Source organism: Sphaeramia orbicularis, chromosome 13 (genome assembly GCF_902148855.1).
Source record: "Sphaeramia orbicularis chromosome 13, fSphaOr1.1, whole genome shotgun sequence".
Taxonomy (NCBI): domain Eukaryota; kingdom Metazoa; phylum Chordata; class Actinopteri; order Kurtiformes; family Apogonidae; genus Sphaeramia; species Sphaeramia orbicularis.
The window spans coordinates 1,209,522-1,218,987 of NC_043969.1; the positions used below are offsets into that span (position 1 = coordinate 1,209,522).

The window sequence follows — 9,466 nt, forward strand, 5'->3', positions numbered from 1 at the left end:
ATTCAGTCACTTCTTGTGAGGTGTTTGGAGTATGCTTTTATTTTTCTATTGTCATTTAATGATATGTAATGCAGAAAAACACCTTAATTAAACATATACTGTAGATGAGAATACAAATGCAAGACCGTTCCCTTTGGTTAGTGTGACCCCATGAAGAGCGCTGCAAAGTTACGCACATCAACATTTACTGAAAAAAGATGATTTAAATCACTTTCTAGATTAATATAAATATATCATCAAACAAAATATTCAGTCTCATAAACGTCAGATTAAGTTAAGCCCCGCAAACTTAAAGACACATTGCTTCAGTCACAAAATATATTTGACTACCGTGGCTAAAAAATAAATAAATACAAATACAGCTCTTTTTGCTATAGCTGATTTTACACACAAAATAAATATTTACAGCCAATGTAAGAGAACTTAAACGTGATAAGGGTGAGTTTTATTTTCCTCTTTTCTTTAAAACGTCACCCGGTCGTTTTCTTTTGCGCAGGTGGGATTTGCCCGCCATGTGCATATGAAGTGAAAGGCTTCATATCAACATCTACAACATTTACATGGAATTTAGAACTAATGTACTTTTAAAACTGTGTTTCCATAGCAACAGTACAGGCCGGACTGGGACCAACATCCTGATCGACACGGTTCTGAACCGCATGGCCAAAGGTGAGGTCTGGGTGTGGGTGTGGACTGAAAACAGGCTCCGCCCACTGGTTTTCCTTTGTGTGTGTGTGTGTGTGTGTGTGTGTGTGTGTGTGTGTGTGTGTGTGTGTGTGTGTGTGTGTGCAGATGATCAACATCACTGCAAAGTTGGAACATGTTCCTGACCAGCGTCCTGGGATGGTTCGAACTAAGGTCAGTCCAACACACACACACACACACACACACGTCCAGGGTTTTAGAACACAGAGAACATGGACGTTCTACTGGATTAAATATGACTTTATGGAACAGGTTCCGTCACAGGAGGAGGAGGGACATAGAACATAGAAATAGAACGCAGAACACAGAATATAGAACATAATAGAACGTAGAATATAGAACACAGAACTGAGAATACAGAATGTAGAATATAGAGTATAGAATACACAACATAGAACCCAGAACATAGAATATAGAAGCTAGAACATAACTCAGCCAAAACCAGGTGTTCTGTCATAGAACTATGTCGATAGAACCAGAAACATCTTCCATTCGAAGGAGAAACTGATCTGTTTTATTCTCAGACAAGGTTCTAGAAACATCCAGAAAGTCTACTTTTCTGTTCTTTTTTTTCTTTCCTTCTCTGTTCTTTTCTTTTCTGTTATTTCGTCTATTTCCTTTTCTGTCCTGTTGTTTTTTTTTTCCTTTCCTTTCCTATTCTGTTGCTTTCTTTCCTTTTCTGTCCTGTTTCGCTCTTTTTCTTTCCTTTTCTGTCCTGTTCTGTTCTTTTCCGACCTTTTCTGTCCTGTTTTGTTCTGTTCTTTCCTTTTCTGTCCTTTTGTGTTCTGTTCTTTTCTTTCCTTTTCTGTTGTTCTTTTCTTTTCTTCCCTTTTCTGACCTTTTGTTTTGTTCTTTTCTGTCCTTTTCTGTTCTGTTCTTTTCTTCCCTTTTCTGTCCTTTTGTTTTGTTCTTTTCTTCCCTTTTCTGTCCTGTTCTTTTCTTTTTTAATATAATGTTGCTTCCTCCTAAAACTGTTGTTTTTATAGCAATATTTGCCCACAGTTGATGTTCGATTTTCTGTCCTCGTGTTAAAAACGTTCCTTTTCATTCATTAAATGTCTTGGTGACACTCACTCTTTCCTTTCGTTTCCGTTTCTTTCAGGACCAGTTTGAGTTTGCGTTGACCACTGTCACTGAGGAGGTCAACACCGTCCTCAAAGCCCTGCCGCAGTGAAACAGCACCCGCCTCTGACTCCGCCCCCATCTCAGTCTCCGCCTCCTGAATTCCACATCTGTGTCTCCTTCCACTGCCTTTTTCTGTACAGTGATGATGATGATGATGATGATGATGAGTGGCGTTGTGCTTCTGTTGACACACTGACGCCCCAACAACAAAAAGAATTCCATAAGTCATGTGACTGAGCTGCTTTAACCCTTCACACTCCGTCAGGACACGTGGCTCTGTTTATTTCTGTCTGTGTTTTCACTTCTTCGGGACCGTTCGCCTTAAAACACATCAAACCGCTGTCAAACACGATCGAGGCCATTTAAGACGTTCATTTGGAGAAAAAAAAGCTGAAAACATTTACATATAGAAGGATGTGGAAGCCCTTTTTCTTCTTCTTCCTGTGGAAATACTTTAACCTTCAGCTCAAATATCTGTTTTTTTTACGACAGCGTAATTCGGATTCACAGAAGAAAATAAAAACACACTGTTGCTACGAGAATAAAGCCGTAAAATGTTCAGATAAAACCTGTATTTTTATGAGAATAAAGTTAAACACAAAGAGTCAGAATATTAGGAGAATAAAGTTGTAATTTAAAAACAGGTGGAAAACCATTTTCCTTTTCCTTTTTTTCTCCAAATCTGTTCAGCTTTTATGACAAAACAAACCCAAACGTGGGCGAACTGCTGTCAAAGTCCTTCGACTAATGCTAACATGTTAATGGTGGGCGTGGCTAATAGGCTGAGTATTTGGTGGGTGGAGCTAATAAGCTGAGTATTTGGTGGGTGGAGCTAATAAGCTGAGTATTTGGTGGGTGGAGCTAATAGGCTGAGTATTTGGTGGGTGGGGCTAATAGGCTGAGTATTTGGTGGGTGGGGCTAATAGAGTAAGTGTTTGGTGGGCGGGGCTAATAGTGTCAGTATTTGATGGGCTGAGCTAATAGGCTGAGCGTTTGGTGGGCAGGGCTAATACTGTCAGTATTTGGTGGGCGGGGCTAATAGGCTGAGTATTTGGCCTTGGGAAATTACACCTATTTTTAAATTATGACGTTATTCTTGAAATAGGCCCAGATTATTTTCATAATATTAGGACTTCATTCTGGTAAAATTAGACTTCATTAATTGGACTTTATTCTTCTAAAATTACAGCTTTTATCTGTATATTTTACGACTTTTTTCCAGGAGTAACAGGTGTTTTTCCATTCTTCGGTGGCTGTGAGACGCTGTCGTAGTTCTTTTCCTTCAACGCCGACTTACTTTTACTTTCAGTCTGAGCTTAAAGCATCCACAGCTTTCTTTTCTACAGCGTCAATGATCGACTTTGTGAAGACGTAAAATCCGATCGTTAAATGTTTTGCGGTGAGTTAACGTATAAATATGATCTGTTTCCGCCGTGGTCCCCTTCATGTCCCGTTCACATCATTTGAAGTCACTGGATGTTATTGCTGTAAAGTCAGAAAATGAAATTTTAAAAAATGAATAACAATAATGACGGCTTTTCTATTTTGTAACTGTGATCTTGAATAAATGTTTTGGTGTTGAAGTGCTGCAATCAGCTGGTGTGACTTCTGTGATTTTCTCTACTTTGGAAACATAAAAATAAAACACTTTCCCCTTTATGTTCAATCATCTGAACCTTTCAGACCTTAATCAAGAGAAAACAACAAAATGGACAGAATCTTCAAGAAATATTTATTAAAACTGTTTTTTCCTTTATTTTTGTGGCAACTTTTCCCAATATTTTCTCAGTATGATCTCCTACATTTTGCATTTTTCAGTGAAAACAAAGTATTTTTCTATATTTAATATAAAACAATTATTAACATTACATCTATCTATCTATCTATCTATCTATCTATCTATCTATCTATCTATCTATCTATCTATCTATCTATCTATCTATTCATGACGTAAATATCACATCAGCGTTAAACAGACTATTTCAACAATACCATGACAATAATGATAACCATAATCATTTTGGTCACAATAACCATGATATGAAATTTTCATATCGTTACATCCCTGTAACAATCTAAATTAAATATTCTTACTGATTTGAGACAATGACATCGTTTAAAAGTTGAAATAATTGCAATTTTCTGTTCGTTGTCTTCTCAACTTTTACTCCACACGACACCATCTTTGTTTTGGCTGGAAGTGCGAACCGAATGATCCCGAAGCACTCGAAGTCTCCAGAAACAGCCGAGCGCGCTCTGTGTAGCTTTCTACCGTGAATTGGTCAAAGAAGAAAACGACAGAAGTCTGCTTGGAGCGTGCGGTAAGGGCGGGAATGGAAATGGTGCTGATGAGAGTGAAACTGTGAATGAATGGATTGTTTTATGTCAGACAGTGTCTTCCATAAGGAAGCAAGAGATCATGAAGGTCCAGCAGACAATGTTTGGTTTAGTACAGAAGCAGAGAACAGGTATTTACCCACAATGCATCTAGATCTATGCTGCAAACTGTTGTTCTCTCCACAAACATTACTAAAATAAATCTCAGGTCATGAATGTAAACATTTCACAGATCTTTTGTATTTGTTCTATTAACTTTTATGAATGAGTGAAATAACAAAATACAGGAGAAATTCTGGCCAATTTTTTTTTCATGTCCGGACTTAGAAAATATTCTGGGTCCTGCCATATAGATCTAATTTTGCCATTTTCAGTCATGTTCTGAGCTGCTATATAATTAATATTTTATTTTTCAGAGCCTCCACCTCCACTGAACCTTCTAGTGCCTAGGTTCCCATAAGGCTATGGTCCCATAGTTAAGGTCTCACACATAGTTTGTGCAGGGAATTAAAATCCATCACCAATTATTGCTATTTAAATTGTGTTAATTAAAATATACATATATATATACATACATATATATATATATACATATACATACATACATACATATATATATATATATATATATATATATATATATATATATATATATATACATATATACATATATATACATATATATATATATACATATATATACATATATATATATATATATACATATACATATATATATATATACATATATATATATATACATATATACATATATATATACATATATACATATATATATACATATATACATATATACATATATATACATATATACATATACATACATATACATATATATATATATATATATATATATATATATATATATATATATATATATATATATATACATATACATATATACATATACATATATATATATATATATATATATATATATATATATATATATATATATATATATATATATATATATATATATATGTCGAGGCCCAAAACGGAATCTGACCCGATTCAGAATTGGGCCGGCCCAGAATGGAATTCCATTCTAGGCCAGCCTAGAATGGAATCCTGCTTCTATAATGTTATTTTTATACCATGTTTAATGCAAATGATCCATAATTCCATAATTTGTCATAATTTTACATTTTCAGTCTTACATACCTTGAGTAACTATTGTCAATTTCAGTCGATTTCACTGTACCATATATTGGTGGGGAGTACCACTAGGTTCTATTTGTAAATAAAGTGTATTATAGTTTACAATTAACATGTTGTTTCATTTTTTTTCACATATTTGCAAATTCCATGTATTGATTTTTGTAATAATTTAGATCATTTGCATTAAACATGGTATAAAAATAACATTATAGCAGCAGGATTCCATTCTAGGCCGGCCTAGAATGGAATTCCATTCTGGGCCGGCCCGGTTGTGAATCGGGCCAGATTCCGTTTTGGGCCTCGACATATAAATATATATATATATATATATATATATATATATATATATATATATATATATATATATATATATATATATATATATATATATATATACACACACACACACACACACATTTTTTTTTCCCAAAACCAATCACACAGAAAAAGTGCACAACATCTATGCTAAACATGTAGTTATGTTACAAGCCGGACAGCATACTCCAGGGGTTTACGAAGAGACCACACACACATACTACTGGTGAAAGTGCAGTTTGCATGAAAAGTGTGTACTTAAAACAGCTCCATAACACTGTGTATTTTTCAGTGTCACATTTTGATGGAAACTGTACTTAAATACACAAATCCCATGACAATACAAGTGCTAGAAATAAGCAATATTACACAGTTAAAATGCACCAGAGGCCACCAAATAACACCAAATTATCACAATTTTTTTTGGAGGGGGGGCATGCCCCCAAACCCCCCTAGGTGAGGCGTGCCTGCGGCATGCAGTGACACATTCCACCCCACAATAACTCAACACACGAAGTAGTGCAGGCTACTTTTTGTTTAGTGCAGGCTACTTAAATATTCTGGGAACACTCTGTTTATTCAAATGCAGATATTGCGGAGGTTCATTTTTGTTTTCTTTTTATTGTTTATATCTTATTATTATTATTTAACACTGTTTTATTAATATAATGGTTATTTGAATCCTCCTAAAAGCACTTTTTACTGTCTGAGAGACAGATGGTAGTTCCTTTGTTGGGACAAAAATACTGTTGTGATGTTAGCTGTGAACCAATAGAATCTGAACATTTGAACAGGATCTGAAACTGGAATGTCTGTAAAACAGAATTTCAGTTTGAACACAGGAACATTTTTGATATAACATTAGAAACTGTTCTGAACAGATAAAAATGTGTTTAGTATTTGTGCAGATTTCTGGTGTAATTCAATTCTTCAAGCAAATAATCATGAAAAAAAAAGAAACAAACAAAAAAATTGCTGTTTTAACAGGATCATGATATATCGTACTGTGATCCTAGTGTTGTGATTTGTATCGTATTGCCAGATTCTTGCAGATTCCCAGCCCTCGTCAGGAGCTGTTACTGCCTTTTGTCTTGTGTCTGACTGTGTAATGAACAGACCTGACAGACATACGGAGCTCCTCCAGCGGTCCCGCCCACATCTTAACACTGTTCGAAGGTGTTATACGCTGTTATCTAATTTCAGGGAGGGCAGGTCCTCTGGTGTCACATGACAATAGCGGTAACCTGACACACCCCTAACGTGTGTTAAAGGAAACTGTTGCTATGCCAAGTCAGCGTCATAACAACGCATCTCACATCATACACACGCACACACACACACCTGTTGTTTGGCGAGAAGCTGAGGCGACATCTTCATCCGACACACAGGTAGATATTCTATTGACATGGAATCTATTTATGAATGAATTTGTGTATACTATTATAGATGAAAGTGGAACGGCATCTATTCTCATCAGATGACGTCTGAATTATCCATAAATATCAACCTGACAAGACGACAAATGAAGGCGACTGAAGTATTGTGAGTTGAAGGCGGTGCTATTATTAGACTGAAGCCTCTGCTCTGACATAAGTATACAGTAAATATCACTGACCTTCTATCCATACGCACTGACATTTAACCCAGAAACACACTCAGCTACTTCTGTGGCACATCCAAGAGTTTTTTCCATAATATTTAACTATTTAATTGATTTATCACCATTCATTGTAATATTATCTTCTGCATTTTGTGGTTTTTAGATGTAAATCATGTATTTTCCCAAATTTAATTCACTGATCATGTAGATCAGGGGTGTCAAACTCATGTTAGTTCAGTTCCATATACAGCCCAATATGACCTGAAGTGGGCCGGACCATTAAAATAATAACATAATAATATATAAATAATATCAATTCCAAAATTTGCATGTCTAACTTCTGTGTTTTAGAGTGAAATTATATTATCAAAATGTTTACATTCACAAACTAACCTTTAAAAAAATTAAAAACATGAACTACCATGAACAAAATGAAATTTTTTTTTTTTTTAAAAAGTGCAATTTTAACAATTTATGCCATTATTTGGCCTCAGCTTCTCATTTTCATATGTTCATTACAACTTACAGTGGATCAGCAAATACACAAAACATTTAATAACAGGCAGAATATTTGTACAATTACACTTAATTATCTTAAGACATTTCAGGTTATTCACATTTTTTGTAAAAGACTAGTCTGTAAATGTAAACATTTTTGTGTAATTTTGCATTTTTCTACACAAAAACAAAGAAAAATGTGTGGTTTTCGTTATGTATAGTTTATTATGATAGTATTTTACCGGTCTGACCCACTTTAGATCGAACTGACCTTTATTTGAACATCCTTGAATCTTAATGTCTTCAGTGTAGTTTTTGCATTTCACTAATTCATCCTGCGGGCCAGATTGTACCCTTTGGTGGGCCAGTTTTGGCCCCCAGGCCGCATGTTTGACACCCCCTGATGTACATGTTCATTAAAGCTCAGATTCAAGTTGATGGTTCTTCTATCAGAAACAGATCCAACTGAATAAACAGTGTCCTTTTCAGTCCAATCTGTCCATGAACTGAACATCAACCCAGTGTGTCCATCCACTGTCATTGATCCAACTCCTGGGTTTGACTGGGGAATGAATGTTGGAGAAGACGACGGTGTTTTCCATGGTAACTACAAGAGCCTCTGAATGTCCAAATATGGTCATATCTGATGACCATGAAAAGATGAAGAACTGTATTTGACACCAGACACAAAGAATATTTGGGATAAAAATACTTAAATTCCTGCTGCATGACGGGGACTGAAAATGAACATCATTTATTGACTTTATTCAAATGTCCAAAACATGCTGTTCTCATCATAAATGGATCTGAAATGAAACATAGGGCTGTAGCTCTGAGTCTGAACAAATATTATTATTATTATAGTGAATAGCACATTTATATATATGAGTCTGAACAAATATTATTATTAAAGTTAATAGTGCATTTACATATATGAGTCTGAACAAATATTATTATTAAAGTTAATAGTGCATTTACATATATGAGTCTGAACAAATATTATTATTACCTCCACCAAGGAGGTTATGTTTTTGCCAGGGTTTGTTTGTTTGTTTGTTTGCCTGTCTGTTAGTGTGCAACATAACTCAAAAAGTTATGGACAGATTTTGATTAAATTTTCAGGGTTTGTTGGAAATGGGATAAGGAAGAAATTATTAAATTTTGGTGGTGATCGGGGGTGGGGGGGCCCACAGGGGGCGCCACTGATCAGCCTTGGCGGAGGTCTGCGCTCTCCGAGTGCTTCTAGTTATTATAACGAATAGTGCATTTATATATATGAGTCTGAACAAATATTATTATTATCGTTAATAGTGCATTTACATATATGAGTCTGAACAAATATTATTATTATAGTTAATAGTGCATTTACATATATGAGTCTGAACAAATATTATTATTACCTCCGCCAAGGAGGTTATGTTTTTGCCAGGGTTTGTTTGTTTGTCTGTTTGTTTGTCTGTCCGTTAGTGTGCAACATAACTCAAAAAGTTATGGACAGATTTTGATGAAATTTTCAGGGTTTGTTGGAAATGGGATAAGGAAGAAATGATTAAATTTTGGTGGTGATCGGGGGTGGGGGGGCCAGACCAGAAAATTTCATCAAAATCTGTCCATAACTTTTTGAGTTATGTTGCACACTAACGGACAGACAAACAAACAAACAGACAGACAAACAAACCCTGGGAAAAACATAACCTCCTTGGC

General features: G+C 35.2%; 1 long non-coding RNA gene across 1 annotated transcript; it reads left to right on the plus strand.

Annotated features, from left to right (window-relative positions):
• The first annotated feature begins 608 nt into the window (after positions 1-608).
• Positions 609-2,035, plus strand: LOC115431898 (uncharacterized). The gene is made up of 3 exons (XR_003937143.1): positions 609-674; positions 793-858; positions 1,808-2,035. It is a non-coding gene; the product is annotated as an uncharacterized LOC115431898 (long non-coding RNA).
• The last annotated feature ends 7,431 nt before the right edge of the window (positions 2,036-9,466 follow it).